At 32.3% G+C, this 16,897-nt stretch overlaps 1 protein-coding gene across 1 annotated transcript in view; it reads right to left on the reverse strand.

Moving 5' to 3' along the window:
* The window catches only part of LOC140437799 (uncharacterized), a 94,587-nt gene extending 93,911 nt beyond the window's left edge, over window positions 1-676 (reverse strand). Inside the window, exon 1 of the mRNA XM_072527544.1 lies at window positions 505-676. The gene's annotated coding sequence lies outside the window, so the exon portion shown is untranslated. The remainder of the gene's footprint in view (window positions 1-504) is intronic.
* Window positions 677-16,897: the final 16,221 nt, after the last annotated feature.

Here is a 16,897-nt window from a genome sequence, read left to right on the forward strand (position 1 = left end):
TTTGTTATATTTGAGTTTTGTTATATTTTTGGGGCGGTCATATTACTTGTATAAATTCTAGTACAAAACTGAGGTAAAAGGTATGGATTATTAAAATTTTTCTGTTTAAAAGTCCTATATAAAGATCTTTGTAATCTACTGCCCTAAAAATTGTAAACGATGCATTTAAAAATCGAGTACAAATATTGTATCACATAAAGAATTGTCTAAAATTTTTAATACTACTTTTTAATTCAACGAAAACTTCTGTTCAAAAAAAATAATTGCTTCTTTGGATGTAGCCAAAATATTTTAAATTTGAAATTTAATTATTAATTAATAAAAAAATAGCATAATTAATTGATATCGTCGTAAAATCACATACTATTTAATATGCTAATCTTTTAATTGAGGAATTACTCCTTTTAATTAGCTGATAACCACTGATAGATATTCCGATCAAAATAAATTGTTAAACAGACATAAAAATTGCACCAATTTTATAAAATACGTCAACATCCTTACCTTACGTAATCCGCACGCCAAAACGCCGTCGCTAATAACTGGCAATATCTGATGGTGTTTTTTTAGCAAGCACAAAACGTCGTCAATCAAGAAAGCATGTCCGCAATGCAATCACACGTCACAGCCACCTTCGTCGGCATGTACGGATATCGCTTTTGAATCGAAACATCGAAAACACCACGAGCTCTACGTCGATCAACTCGCTCTCGTTAAGAGCTTTTGGCGGTGTTGTCGCATCTCTGTCGAATTTCCTGGTAAATCTAAATTATATATCAATTGAATTGGTCGTTTAAGAAACAACACAAGTCAATGACTTTTATGGTTTCTGCACACATATAGAATTAGTGTACGTTATTTTAGTACAAATTCGAAATGAAAAAAATGTTTTGTTTTATCTTTGAAACATTGTGCAAAGTTTTGCATGTGATGAAAACGAAGCTGTGAAAAGAATGCCTAAACAGAGCTATTGTTAGATACCGGAATTATGTAAAACGCAGTTTTTTGCATATTTTGCATAAGTTTTATATTTTTTTTCGAGAAATCACATATATTTGCATATTTTTATAAAAAAAATGTATGTCAATATTTTCGGAATGTGTCGAAAATTTCTAGAAATTGTTCATTCAAATTCACTGACTACTAAAATCTCTCTTTTTTTAACTTATTTTAGGCACAACTGCTATTGTAATAAAATATTTTAGGTAAACCGGTACAAAATTAACAACCCTAAAATACAAACAAAATGAGACATACATAAATACTTTTATCGGGACGGGTTTTTCTGAAATACTGAAAAATTAACAACCAAAGTGATAACAAATAAACTGAATGAAATTATAACACTACCAGAAGAACAACAAGGTTTTAGGTCGAAAAGATCATCCACTGTCGCTATATTTATAATGAGTCATGTGCAAGAGAAAACCGGCATATCTATGTTTCGTGGACCTTAAGAAAGCATTTTACAAAGTCAAATTAAGGGACGTTATCCACTTATTATACGCAAGAGGAATAATCAAAACGATCGAAAATATCTACCAAGACAACACAATAAAATTAAAAGTAGAAGATAAACTAACCGATTCTATTGAAGCTGGCAATGGAATAAAACAGGGAGATTCCTTAAGTCCTCTACTATTCAATCTGATTATGGATGAAATAATAAAAAAAGTAAGAACTAAAAAAGGATACCAAATAGGAGAAAAACAACTTAAAATAATCTGCTATGCAGACGACGCAATACTACTCTCAAAGTGAAGACGGTTTACAACGTATGCTATACCAATTTAATATAACCGCCAGAAATTTTAACGTGTTAATTTCCCCAAATAAGACAAAATGCATGGTTACAACAGCAAATTTACTAAGATTTAATTGGAGCTGGAAGGTCAGGAAAAAGTGATGATGGAGTTTAAATATCTAAGCACCACATTATCCAGCTACGGAAAACTCGAAACTGAAGTGGAAAATCAAGTGAATAGAGCAAACAGAGCCACAGGTTGTTTGAACTGAAAGGCATAATTTACAAAACAGTCATCAGACCAATAATGACATACGCGGCAAAAACGTGACCTGACACAGAGAGGATAAAAAGGATGTTAGAAGCAGCAGAAATGAAAACAATTAGAAAAATTGATGGTAAGACACTATGGGACAGAGCTAGAAGTACAGATAAATGACGTAGATACAAGGTGGAGAACATCAACAATCGGGTAAGAAATAGAAGAGTAGAAAAGAACGATTATATAAGCCGAATGACAACAAATAGAGTAGTAAAGACGACAAGAGACGATTTTCAAATAGGAAGACGATCAATAGGAAGACTACGAAAACGATGGAACGACAACTTACCGGAAGCACATTGAAAAAAAGGACAGAGTCATGTCTACATAAAAAGAAGAAGAAGATGTTTGTATATATTACGCATATTTTTCTGTTGAATATATTCCGGTTTCTAGCTATTATAAAGTAAAAACGATTAGCTGGTGAGGTAAATGTAAATTTCAAGGTTACCATTGTTTCTGAGCGTAGACATGAAGGTGATTGCAGTTATTAGCAGATAGGACTTAAATATTCAACAAATTCTGAAACATGTTGTCCAAAGAAGCCCAAGATTCATTATTACAAGGTCTTATTGAACTTTGGGAGATAAAAGTAAAAGATTAGCAGAAGGATCTGCAATTTCAGCGTTTTAAGATTAAATATTATGTCACAAATTTCACTGACAAGTGACAATACCCTGTCCACGATTTGTTCGTAAGAGCCACCTGGAAGCCCAAAGGCGTCTGATCTTTTTCTTTTTACTGCTGTACGCTGTACGCAGTTGTTGCCGGCGTGTTATTATTAAAAGTCGGGAAGCCAATGCAATCAAAGATTTATTTTCCATTATAATAGTTTAAAAATCTAATAGTTGATACCTATACTGTGTTTAATATCTCTATGACCATAAACAAAAAGAAAAATCAATAAAACCTCACTTATTGTCACTCATATCTTAAGTCATAACTTATCATGCAGTGTAAACACGATTTTTTAAAACATCATAGAAACGAGGAATCATAACAAATCTCATATGATATTGTCATATGATAAAATCATGTAGTGTAAAGTCTACTTAAGACCATGGCTGTTATAAAGATCCGGAACTTAAGTAATGACGCAGAAAAAGGCGTAAACAAATTGTAAGCATTGAGTATCATCCACAGCCATTAACACTTTCTATGAGGAAGTCTTAATCTCTATTGAAAACAGTGAAAATCCAACTGCCATTTTTTGTGACCTCATTCGTGCTTTTGATTGTGTGCAACAGGATGTACTCCTCGATAGATTGTACAGATATGGTGTTAGGGGAGTTACCCATAGTTGGTTTGGTTCCTATCTGAAAGACCGGTACCAAATAGTTAAAGTGAAAAATAACTTCAAGATTTCAATGTCTGATTCAATTGTTAATAAGAATGGAGTACCAAAAGGCTCCATATTGGGCCCGATATTATTTATTTTGTATATTAATGAACTACCATATGTAATGTCTGATGCATTTGTATCAGTTTATGCTGATGACCCAACAATGCTATATCGCGATAAAGACATAAATTTTTTACAAGATAAAATAACAAACTCACTGAAGACCTTCTCTGATTGGTCCAGTAATCAGTCGCTCCTGTTCAACGTTCACAAAACTAAATTTTTATCATTTACATCCCGTTCAAATTCTACTAAACCTGATTTAAGTATTTCCATCAATGGTGAGGGTATTTTGAGTTGTAGTGATGTGAAGTTTTTAGGAGTGACTTTCGACTCTCATTTATCTTTTAAGACTTATTGTTGGAATGTATGTAAAAAGCTCATTTCTAAATGTTATCAATTGAGAAATTTGGGTAGAATACTTAATCTCCAACACCTTCGTCTTTTTTATTTTGCTGACGTACAATCGACAATGAGTTACGGTATAACTGTCTGGGGTGGATCTTCTAGTATAAAGGACGTTTTCAAGGCCCAAAAGCGTATTGTCAGATGTATTGCAGGTGTTCCGTATGGTTGGTCTTGTAAAAACCTATTTAGAGATTTGAATATATTAACAGTGTATGGAATTTACATTTTGGAATTATTGATACTAATTCATAAAAATAAAAGAACTTTTTTATGTAACAGTGATATTCACTCACACAACACAAGAAATAAGAGACAGTTTGTAGTACCCTATCGACATTTAGAAATAAGTAGGAAGTCATCTAATGTCTGTGGTTTACTATTGTATAATCAACTTCCTCTAAAATTTAAAAACATTCATTCTACTACAGCTTTTAAAAACCAAGTCAAAGATTACCTAGTGACCATGTGTCCTTATACATTAGGTGAATATTACCAGAGTGTATCTGTGAATGCCCAAGCTGCAACATAACCAAATTTAATGTTATTTTAATTATATTATGATGTCTATATTGTACGTTTTATATGTATTTTAATGTTTTAAATATTTTTAATGTATTGTTTTCATTTTGTTGTAATGATTAATATTTATAATTTTAGTTTGACTTGCTGTAAACTTTATTGTAAATTACAGTCAAATAAACTATCTATCTATCTATCTATCTATCTATCTATCTATCTATCTATCTATCTATCTATCTATCTATCATTATTTCGTGTATCGCTACACTCCCTTTAGGGATCTAACCTCTTACCTCTTTTATAAATTATATCGTAATTTAAAACTTTTTTTCTCAAATGATTCACCGAAGGAAGAAAAACATTTAAGTGCGGCAACGCTGTCGTCCACCCCCTCTTCCGTAGCAAATAAGGTCTCTTGATACAATAATCCACCCTCGCTGGGGCAGGGGGTGCACGGCTTTTGGAATATTTCACCAATTTTCTGCGCTTCCCACTGCCCTATTGTGCTACATAAAATCGCAAATCGGAGTTCCTGTTTCGACTGCAAGCGAGATCTTCCCGTACCGGGGAAAGTCGTTTAGTAGAAATTTGATGGGAATCCCGTTACAATTGGTAATCTCCAGGGGATTTTATCTGATGTATAGTTGGGACTTTCTAATCTATCTAATCCCTAAGCTGTTTTACCTTTCCATATCACAAAATTTTTTATGTATAAACTTCTAGATAAAAAAAGAGCAGTTTATAAATAGTTACTAATTGCGATTATAAAATAGAGTGAGGAAACGAAACCTTATTCCTATTCGTATATATTAAAAATTAATCGAACAGTTATATTCTTGATAAGGGACGGTAAAGCAATAGATAATAGACGTAATATGACCTTAATACTTTGTGACTTGTATATACTTATTGCTACCACTTCTTATTCATTTTAGGTATTAGGCAATGTTATTTCTTTGATTTTCTTTGTCTTATTTTAAACGTATTCGTCATATGTTCGTTCAATTTCAATTCTTATCTGCTTTCATCTACTCAGTATTCGAATTGTCTCTTGCTGTTTTTTACTGTTTAAAATACTGTTTTTCTTCACCGATGGATTGGCCGAAGCAGTGAACGTCCGTGGCCTCCCCGAAGCTGCAATTTAAATCACTTGGACTTTCTCTTTTGGGGAAACATCTTGTTTATTCAGGACCAGTGATCAGTACATGGAGATGAGCTTTGGCAAAGATAGTGGATGTTGCTAACGTGATTAGAAGATTGAATCTGAATCTTTTTCTCGTAAGAAGAAATTTTATAAAGAATATCAAAAAATATATGGAAATAAATGAAGGCCATTTTGATTATTTATTATTTATTAATATTTTATTATTTTTAGTGTTTATTCATTAATTTATCAGCCGAATATTCTGATTAAAATATAATTTTAAAATATGTTGGTCTTTGTATTTCTTTTAAGATCTTTTCATATCCTGATATAAAAAAAGTATCGCAATGACATAAACATGACAACTTGCATAATTATTATGGTTTCAAGTTTATTTTTCGGATGTAACTACAATAATACGCAAATAATTGAATTTTGCATCGCAGCTTTAAAATGCGTTTATCTCGAAAACGGTTGATTTAGCGGGATGAATGTAGTAAATCTTTATTAAGTAAAATTAAGAGAATAAAAATTTTAATTCAAAATTATGTAGAGTAGGAGATAAAAAAAATTTAACGTATTAAATGAACGCTGAAAGACGTATGTGGCGCCCTTTGGGTAGAGGAAAGTGGCCTAATATTGTATACATGTTTTTCAACCGCTACTTTTTACAAAAAAATAATTCTAATTTATTGGTATAACTATCTATTATGTTCTGGTAAGATTGAAATAACTCTAAAATATACGTGTAGGCGATAATAAAATGTCAATTAAAAAAATCCAAATTCGACAGTTTACAAAATAGTCGCCTAATATTGAATAGGGTATCCGATATTACGGAAAAGTTTATTTCATGTACATGTACAATGTAAACAATATATTTGTTATTTTGGTGATTACAAAATATCAATTTCATTTTAGTAAATGATATTTATTATTCTGAAAGGTACAAAAATAATTAATACAAGTTAATAGTGACTATCCATCCATACAAAATTCACAAATGAAATTAATGTTGCCCTTAGCTCAAATCAAGGCAGTAGATGCATTCCACATCCTCTTCTTTTTGATCCATGTCTTCGGAATCAACAAACGGTATTTCTTGCTCAGACTTTGATGAAGCTGAAGAAACGACTTCTGTTTTCCTTTTATTTTTAGATTGCTTGGGTTCTTTGCGTAAATTAGTATCAGCGTTTATGTTTTCTTTCATTTTCTTTAACCTTCTACTTGTATTATAGTCAAAGTTTACCACTTTCTTAACACTACTTGCAGTTTTAGGTGCACCAGAATTATTTCGTTTAATTCCTGATTGACCAGGTAAAACAGGCAAAGGTTTTAAGTCAGTTGGTATAACAAAATTGCTTATTTCATCAATCCTGGTAGTTATTCCACCAGGTTGAACAGAAACGTCCTGTAGAATGATAATGCGCTTGGGCTTCTCAATAGTATTTAGAGATTTATTTTCGTTGTTACTATTGTCATCAACAAGAGAAGTTTCTAACTTTTCATGGATTTCAAAATCTTGTTCACGAAACAAATCTCTATCAAATGGCATAATGCCACATTTTCGAAAACTATGTAACGAGATTGCCATTGATGCTGTCCTTAAAAAAGCTCTACCAAACAAACCAGCAATCTGGTGCCGGGAAATTGTTCTACCAGGATTATTTCGTAACCAGTTTTCGATTTGTTGGCAATAATATGTCTTTAAAGGTCCCATAAAGACTACATCTAAATTTTGTATCTTATGAGTTGAGTTTGGAGGTAGGCATATTACAATGATATTATTTTCTCGAGCCTTATTAATGACATCCAAGTTTCTTGTGTGCGAGTAGTAATCGTCTAAAATTAAAATGACAGGATCTTCGGCCGATGGCTTAGTATAGGAAATAAAATGATCCATCCACTGCTTAAATAAGTAGGATTGAATCCACCCAGAAGGATGACATCTTTTAATTGCTCCAGGAGGGGCTCCATCCATCAATTCTGCTTTACAATTTTTTTCGGAAAGATCATCATTGGAGGAATGTAATGCCCATTTGCATTCATACATATGAGAACTGTCACAGGTAAACCTCTTTCCGAAGTGGTTAATGCTCCAATTTGTTTTTTTTCTTTTAAACCTATAACTTTAGTATGCTTGTGTTGAACAATTGTTATCCCGGACTCGTTAACATTATAAATCCTACTTGGATTAAATTAGTTCTGGTTCCACAATTTCATAAAACTTCTTAAGATTTTCTTCTAGCATCAGATACACCTTGTAGCGTTCGAAAAGAAATAGTCTTGTTACGCTTTAAAAAACTTCATTTTCTCCCTGCAGTAGCCTTCGAGTTAGAAAATGGATGTGGCAAATTTTTGGCCAAAGCCAACTGAAAGGCTAAACTGCGAATGTCTGTTGAGGTTAAACCATAAAACCTTTCAAATTCCAAGCAGTATTCAACCAACCCTTTTTCTAATGCTTCTGGAAGAACTGGCTTACGACCAAGAGTTGATTTTTCGAGGTATTCCAGTGTATTTTCTTTCTTACAATAATATTCTAATATAGCTTTTGGTACGTCGTATGCTTTCGTTGCTTTCAAATATCCCATCTCCTTATCGATTAGGGCCGAAATTGCAGAGGCCATATTTGCTTTATTCCATTGCTTTCTTTTTTTAGAGGACCTTATGCAACAAAAACGTTCTTCAGTATAGATACATAAAAAACGTTCCTTATATTGGATATCCAATATTGATGTGTCCAATATTAGGCACATTTCTAAATTACAGGTTAGAATTTTTACAAGATAAACTGATAAAAATTTCATGACTAAATCTACATAAATATGTCAACTTCAACATTTATTACACTACCGATTAAAAACATTTAAATTTCTTACCTTATTTGAAATATTTTCAGCACTAAAACTAAGTGAACTCAAAAAATGTAGGGAATGTACAGAGAGATCTACGTTAAGTTTTGAATCATAGTCTAGCCATCTGTGGACATCTGTGGTCCATTTGTTTTTGAAATAATTAGCTATCCAATATTAGGCGCTATCCTAATATTAGGCAACTTTCCTCTAATATATAATTTTGGTGAAGAGTTTTGGTTTCTCGTCCCAAAAAACCCCCACTTACTAAATTTCGTGTTATTATCCCATGTCAAAATAAAAGTTTAACTTTGACACCCTGTATTTCGGTTATTATCAACTTTCGTACTAAGATAAGTAGGCTTAAATCGACCTATTTTAACCTCAATAGTATAGTGACTTGCAGACACTTTTAATCTAAGTTAAGATTTGACTCTAGACAGTTAGGACTATGTCCAGTGAACAGAGTATATCAATTTAGTCTGTAAAGTTCGTTCTACTGGACCTGGTAATGGGATATATATTGTAAACCCTGAAACCAGTCTACCCCTTTTAACCCGAAACCATTTTTACCATTAAAAAAAAAAGAAAATAAAAGCCTTATTAGGACTTATTAAAATTACTTTTAGTGTTATTAATATACCGATCTATAGATGTGATGTACTATGCGTTAGAAGGCATGAATGCCTTCTTATTACCGTGCAAACGTTTGTGCTTCGGTTACACTATATGATTTTTTCTATTATAAATAGATTTTTATTATATATCGTTATTAATCTTTGAGTCTTGTAGAATAGTACCTGGTACTATCCTTTATCTATTATGTATAATGTATTCAAGTCAAATTTGAATAAAGTTATTTTTAATGTGTACCCAAAATATCAATAATTACTCTCTTGTAAGTAAAACAGTTACAGGAGGTTTTTCTGACACCTTTTTTGAGAATATAATAATATCATTTTCTTTTGTAGGACTTCCTTTCTTAACAGTATTATGACATATTGATATGGTTTAGTCCGGATTTTAGTGGTTTTGTTGAGGATCCAACTAATTCTTATATTAAATTTCAGTAATCGATATGTCTTGTCGTATCTGAACTCCCTATTTCCCCTCTCAAGGTATATAATATCGATTATCGATTTCACGTTTAGGTGATATATAAAAATATCCGTGACCTTATTGAATATTTTGTAGAATGAACTTGTAAATAGTCTTGTTTTATTTATTAAGATTGATAACTTAAAATTACCATTACTTATAATACTACTCCGGAAATAAGTAAATATATAGTTTACATGTTTCATTTCTTTATAGGTATAAATTAATTTAAAACGACCGGAAGAATTTTCAATTATTGATTCCACTGTTGGACATTTTTTTTTTGTATGTCAAGAGCTAAGAAACAAATTATTACATCTGCTATCATTTCATCAATAACTAAATTTACAAGCCGATGTTTGTATAGCTTCACTTTAAGACATGTGCTGCATATTCTAGCATAAAGCTTAGCTATATCTTTTCAATTTTCAATATTCAGCCTTGTCTCGGTTCGTGTCTTGTCGACGGTGACATCGCCATCAACTAAAGGCAAAGAAGAGGATGCCAAAGAATTTTATATATGTTGATATTAACGCAAAAATAGGGACTATGAGACTATGTAAACCATACATCAGAAAATGCAGTACCAATAACGTCAACAATGATAATAAAAATAGCATAATATAATTTACAGTTTCCAGGAGCATGATCGTTGGAAGGACCTAAAGTACCCATCAGAATATTCATAAAGTAACATGAACTTGCGCCTGATGGAAAAACAGAGAATCATCTAGATCACATCCTAATAGAAGCCAGGCACTTCCCTAATCTAATGGATGTACGTACCTATCGTGTGGCCAACATAGATTTCTCGATAGGCATAAAAATAAAAATAAAAGTCCCATATGCAAAGAATGGCAATAGAAGCACTCACTGTAATATAGAACTGTTGAATATATTCCACATAATAGATAAGTATAAAATTGTAAGAAGAAGGAAAATGCGAACCTTTGAAAACTAGATTATGTAAGAGCTAAACTAAAAATTTCTATAAAATCCTGAATATCACAAAAAAGGAATTTAAACCAAGGTTGATGGTGTATAGTACAATACAAAGCAGATGGGTTGACCACTTCAAACACCTACTCTATATAGAAGTATAAAATGATACGTCGCCCAAAAGACCAAGAAAAACTACCCACATAGAACCTCCTTTAGTTTCGGAAGTTGCTCCTCAAAACTGGAAGTAAGACAAGATTGTACATCATCTACAAGATAGTCTTGTAGATGATGTAGAATATACAAAACATGAGCTATTGGAAGAGGCAGAAAATAAAGAGAATGATAAATTGTTCCAGCATAATTGTTCAAGTGTAAAAGTTCAAGAGAAAATGGCAAAACAGTGGAATAAGAGTACTATCTGCCCAATCCATAAAAAGGGCGAAAAGCTCCTATTTGAAGACTATAGTTGAATCTCCTTGCTCTGTTGTGGATATAAAAAAAATTTAATTATTTTTAATAAAATAATATACCATCATACACCAGAAGTTTTTATTTCTTTGTATTTTTATAAATCTACCACTTGGGTACTGTAGTATAATTCCCCATTAAAACTACTCAACTTGCTCTTTTGACTAAACTGTTGCCGGTGATTGTTTGCAAATATAGTAATTAATCTCTTAGAAGGTCAGAACGAAAGTATGCCGTTAGTTAGGCGAATCTATGTACCACTCAGGCCCCACATAAAGTAACTGTATCATTTTGAATATTTTTTCTATAAAATGGAATATTTTTTGATCTAAATTAATTTTCCACACTGAGCAGTATGTAGTTGAAGTTCGACTTGTATCTTCAAGACCCCTGACAAAGGATAATCTATTTTTATTTCGCCTATTTGACATTGACATTGTTATTTTCTCATTTTATTAAGGTCCATTGTACGTTCAAAAATAAATCCAATGTCGGTCCAAAAATAAATCAAACATGGGTCTGAAGTTAATTCCAATGTTAGTTCAAAGTATAGTCTGACATAGTCTTATGTCGGACATGTTATGCCATGATTGGGAATCATTTTTAATATGGAGCCTATGGAGTGCTGTGGGAAAAGGGAGAACTTAAGAGATTGGAACATGTTTGATGTAATTAAGAAGACATGACAAAACCTCCTCAGCTTCTCGACGCAACATTTTCAGACCAAACGTACATGTGCTCAATGTTAGTTAACTTGTCGTGGACGCCCAATTTGTATGTCCACAACTCTCTTTTAATACACTTCCCCAGTATATAAAACAGGAATTGGAAGGGTTTTTGCTGCTCATTAGCGTCTTTGACAGATTTGGTTTTAACTTGATATTCATCACACACAGAACATGTTTATGACAGGAGTGGAATGAAAGATGACTAAACTTTGAGCTGAACATATTTCAAAGTTTAAAGTTGGACAAGGGCTGTACATGCTTACAAGTGCATTCGGTTCTATACTGCTCATTGCATTCTAAGTTAGCTATGGAGCTAGATTACAAAGTTGTGAATCGCGACGGCAATAATGACTTTCGTATGTTGGAAATTTAGCTATAAATTCACAAAAACAAATGCTTCAATATCTGTTTTTATTTTATTTGCTAGATAATGCTTTCCACTTTTGCACTGTTGTGATGTGCCAGACTTATGTTTTCTTTTCACGGTGTTTGTGGTAGACCCGTCGCAAATGTCGAAAGTCTATTGTAAAAACTTTTTACATACAACTTGGTCTATAACATTTGGATTCCTCAGTTAATAGAATCTAGTCTTTTACTGACGAGATTGTTCTGATTTATTGTACTTCCTATTGATATCTTTAACTTTAATTTGCCCACAAAGCATTTTTCTCTATAAGGCAACTTATAGTAACCTTTAAAAATGTCTTTCCTTGTTTCAAGTCATATTATACTTAAACATATTAGCTTATATCATGGATGCCGCAAAGATTATCTTCAGTGAGGTGCGTCTGTTTTTCATGATGGTTCATAGGCATCTACATGTACCAATTAACCAATTATTAACCAATATAAAATATAGAACTATACATGTATAGCTACATATGTACTTTATTTTCCGACAGCGCGGTTAGATTGCACACCCTTGTGTGCATATTCGCATGACTTTCCACAGCAGGCCTTTCAGGAACTATTTTACCTGTTGATACATACTCTTCACCTTGCTGTCTTTTAGTTTTCCTGATTACTTTCTTATGCTCTTCTGATCTTCGTTTTCGTTTTCTTCTGGGTGTACCTTCTGTGTTCTTGTCATTTTCTACAAGAAGATTGTGATGTTCTTCGTTTTCGTCACCTGTAATGAGCAAATTGTTAGTAGTTATTGTAAAAATTATTTTAATTTGAACCCAACCATTTTAGTTTGAGCCAAGTTTGACTAACAAACGGAATCATTACAAACACCATGACTTTTACTTAAAGAAGGTTCAGTCCGTTATTATATTATGCAATTAATTATTTAATTTAATACAAAGAGAACTACACTTTTTGAATTTCAATGTGTTCGCAGTAATAATTGTAAAAATGCATCTTCTATTATTACTACATAACAATGCCTAAACAACAGCATTTTCCAAAAACTTTAAGAACTGTAAGAAGCAAAGTTGCCTAGGCCACAAAAATATTTAACGCCATAACACACTTAATGCTAAACATACTTTTAACAATAAATCTAAAAATATGACAAGCACTTACCTGACGAATCTAAATCTTCATTTGTTGGTTCATAATCCTGATCATTTTCACCGTACTCGTCAGAAAACGTCGAGCTCGCCTTCGCCCCCTGACAGCTGGACCGTCATTTTTGTGTGGCTTAGGCAAGTATGGCTCACATGACTACTAAGTTTGTAGCATTTGCATTTTCCTTGATATATATTTTAAAATCCCCTCGTATACGTATTAAATTGAAATCCCCTCATATATGTATTAAAATAACGAAGAATGTTTTCCATGTTTCTCTGTTCCTATCGTACGAGTTAAAACCCAAATAGTATTTCGTTCTTTTTACGTCGCCGAAATTAATGTAAACCATTTTAAAGTTTGTTTATATTTTACGGATGCGTTTTTCCTTTGATCGAAACCGCTTTTAGGATATTTTGCATTTCTTCGAATTTGAAAGTTTTCTGTTTTATTCCTTTTCATGGAAAATGTGTAGCAGTTTAATCAGTTTAATGGTTCAGATGCAGTTTAAGTGAGGTTTGGAAGGATCTTTATTTCCATCCTCGTTTTGTTTCTCCCTGGTTGTCATCCCCGGCATTTTGGCAGTTTGGAGAGTGTTCAGAGATTTCCAATCCAGTTCTACCCACAAAAAATTAAATAGATCCAGTTCCCGACCCCAGACCTGCAGAGTAAAATTTAGTGAAATTTAAGGTAACTTTTTGTGTTAAATTATAAAGTCAAGATAGACATTTTTTTAAAATGATAATTGCTTTCATTATTTAAAAAGATAATTTTTTATTTGCCATAGTTTATAGCCCAGTAATATTTGTAAGTTTTTATAGCATCTCCCGAGTTTGTAAAAGGATAATGACATGTAAGTTTTCTTTGTTTTTTTGGCATAAATCTCTGCAACTATTAATATAGTGTTTTTTGTGTCATCTGTATTTTTGTAACTGTTTGTGGTGAGACACAATAAATGTTTAATTTATTTCTCAGAACCATTTTGTCTTTTTATTCTAGAAAAGTCTCCTAACCATTTTTGTATTTCTAATACTTATTTTAATAGTTACAACTAGTTGTTGTAATCGTTATAATTTGGCACCTCGAAGCGGCGTCCATTTTAAATTGCTCGAGGTCCTCCCTTATGTTTTGTTCGTCCATTTGTTCCAGGAGATTCATGTCATTACCCCTTTGTTTCATTTTTGTAGTTGTCCCAATCCAACCCCATTTCCATTCAACTTATCCACGACCCAGCTCTCCAAACAAACCCTGAGTGCCGTTAGCACAGTATCGTTTATTTTGCTTGCCCTATCTCCACCCCCAGTAGTTTCTGTCCCCAGTTTTCAAACCCCCTATAATTATACCCTATGTGGTAGGCAAAATATTACGTTACAAGCTGTACCTAACTGCCTAACCTTTAACTATATGGCAGCAGTGTAAACTTTTATCATGAGTTGTAGGCAAATTTGGCACACATAAAATTAGTATTTTTTATTAATTGATACTGAACCAAATATAAAATTTTGTTGTTTAGGCAACTTTGTGCTTTAATTGTTTTTATTTTTGTCAGTTTCTAATTCTCAGTATATTTCTTGTTGTTTTTATTCTTTTACGGTCTTATTTCAGCCATTAAATGGTCATTCCAGAGTTTATTTGCGGCTTGTTAAGTTCTTTTGAGACATTTTTCAGATTTCTGCAATATCATCTCTAGCTCGTTCTATATCTTGTCTGTAACTTTATCTTTGACTCTATTTTTTCTTTTATCCCTTTACAATGTTCATTCAGTTTTTGTTGTACCTTTTTTTATATACTTAGTTTTAAACAAACGTGTCTTGTTTAGGAAAACATGGAAACAAGGAAAATAGAAGAAAATTTTGTTAATAATATTTATTTACACAACATGTCGATACAATATTGCTTTATATTACAAAATATGACTTGAAAAATCTACGTGAGCACTACATAATAATTATATTAATTCTTATTAACTATTGTTTCTACAGTATGTTTAAAAACTTATATTAATGCAGATGTCAAAATAAATTTTAAAAACGTCAATTACTTTGCTTTTTATTGACTATTGGATAAAGTTAAAAAATTCAATTTTCTTATCATTTTTCAAGAAATCATCATCATTGGTGCTACAGCCCTATAAAAGAGTGTTGACCTTCCCGTCTATTACGCCAGTCAGTTCTATCCATTGCCAACTGTTGCCAGTTTGCTGCGTCTATTTTTCTACCATCCTCATCTACACCATCCCTCCATCTGAGTTTTATCCTACCCCTACTTCTACTTCTCACAGGTTGTGACATAAGAATTCTTCTAGGAGGATTGTTCTGCTGTGATCTTGCCAGATGTCCTGCCCATCTTAGTCTTCCTATTTTTATAAGAGATACTACGTCTTTATATATGTCTTTATATGTCTTTATATATGTCTTAATATATGTTTATATCTATGATATATCTCGTAGTTGTACCTCCTTCTCCAAACAACATTTTAACAGATGCCACCGAATATTCTTCTCACGGTCCTTCGTTCAAATATAAGCAGGAAGTTTTCATCTGCCTTGGAAATGGTCCATGTCTCCGATCCCTATGTCAACACTGGTTGTATAAGGGTTTTGTATATGGTTATTTTTGTTTTTTGGCTTAAGTTTGTGCTTCTCATATGTCTACTCAGTCCAAAATAGCATTTGTTTGCTAGGATTATTCTTCGCTTGATTTCTCCCGTCATGACGTTCTCCTTGGTGATCAGAGAGCCCAAGTATGTGAATTTTTTCACCACTTCAAAAGTACAGTTATCAACCGTAAATTGGTGGCCGATGTTTCTGGCTCTATTGTTGGGTGTTGATGCCATTATCTTAGTTTTCTCCTCATTTACTTGCAGGCACATATTTTTTGAGGCATTTGACAAGGTGGTATACATTTCTTCTATCTTGCGTGTTGTGCGGGCAACTAGGTCAACATCATCTGCATATGTCAAAATTTTGGATGATTTATTAAAAAATGCACTAAAATAAACGCAAGCTAGAACATAAAAAACTATATTACAGAAGGTACCGAGATTTTTATAAGTGTATTATTTCTATCTTAATAATTAAATCGATATAGTACTTTAATGCAGCAACATTGTCTTTCAAACGTGAAAATGAAGACAAAAAATATTATTATAAATAGATTTTAAAGAAAACTGTTTAAGTTTTTTAACTTTCAACTTTTGTTTATGAATTCTACTACTACTTTATGAACACTTTGAAGTACTATTCAAAGAAACTGATCAAATGATTACGAGAATGAGGAAATAACAGATCGAGGAATTCATACAAATAACCAAAACAAATTATAAATAACCACCTACCCCAAATGGAAAAAAAAAATTTGTCAATATCAAAAGAAATAAAAATCCAAGAAGTGATTAGAGTAAAGAAAGAATTTTTTAAGTATGGAGAAACAACATATAAGTGCATTTCAAAAATTTCTCGAAAGTATTTCAAGGTATATCGAGACGCATTATATGCACTATTGTAGCAAATCCCTAAGACGGTGACGAATCAGATAACCAGACCTACAGAGGCGAAGTAGATGCTGTGCGTGTCAAGAATGGACTGACTATAGCATAATTGAAGAATATTAATGTGATGAAAAGGTTGTTGGTGTAAGCACATATTCATAAATGTTAAGGAAAAGGATCTCATAGTCACAATCTATATTAGGTTTTTTCTAGGTATTAATTAAAACAAAGATTAGGCGGTCCCAATCAGTTTCAGCCTTTAATTTCT

Source organism: Diabrotica undecimpunctata, chromosome 3, assembly GCF_040954645.1.
Source record: "Diabrotica undecimpunctata isolate CICGRU chromosome 3, icDiaUnde3, whole genome shotgun sequence".
In the NCBI taxonomy this organism is placed as follows: domain Eukaryota; kingdom Metazoa; phylum Arthropoda; class Insecta; order Coleoptera; family Chrysomelidae; genus Diabrotica; species Diabrotica undecimpunctata.